We start from the raw sequence: 605 nt of genomic DNA on the forward strand, positions 1-605 counted from the left end.
GTCCCTTTCATCACTTTAAGTATATCATGCCACTCCCTTCTGGCTTGTAGAGTTTCTGCTGAGAAATCAGCTGTTAACTTTATGGGAGTTCCCTTGTATGTTGTCATTTTTCCCTTGCTGCTTTCAAGAATTTTTCTTTGTCTTTAATTTTTGCCAGTTTGATTGCTATGTGTCTCGGCGTGTTTCTCCTTGAGTTTATCCTGTATGGGACTCTCTGTGCTTCCTGGAATTGCGTAGCTATTTCCTTTCCCATGTTAGGGACGTTTTCGACTATAAATCTCTTCAAATATTTTCTCGGGTCCTTTCTCTCTCTCTTCTGCTTCTGCGAGCCCTATAATGAGAATGTTGTTGCATTTAATGTTGTCCTAGATGTCTCTTAGGCTGTCTTCATTTCTTTTCATTCTTTTTTCTTTATTCTGTTCCACAGCAGTGAATTCCACCATTCTGTCTTCCAGGTCACTTTTCCGTTCTTCTGCCTCAGTTATTCTGCTATTGATTCCTTCTAGTGTAGTTTTCATTTCAGTTATTGTAGTGTTCATCTCTGTTTGTTCTTTAATTCTTCTAGATCTTTGTTAAACATTTCTTTCATCTTCTCGATCTTTGCC

The sequence above is a fragment of the Physeter macrocephalus genome, chromosome 7, assembly GCF_002837175.3.
Source record: "Physeter macrocephalus isolate SW-GA chromosome 7, ASM283717v5, whole genome shotgun sequence".
NCBI lineage: Eukaryota > Metazoa > Chordata > Mammalia > Artiodactyla > Physeteridae > Physeter > Physeter macrocephalus.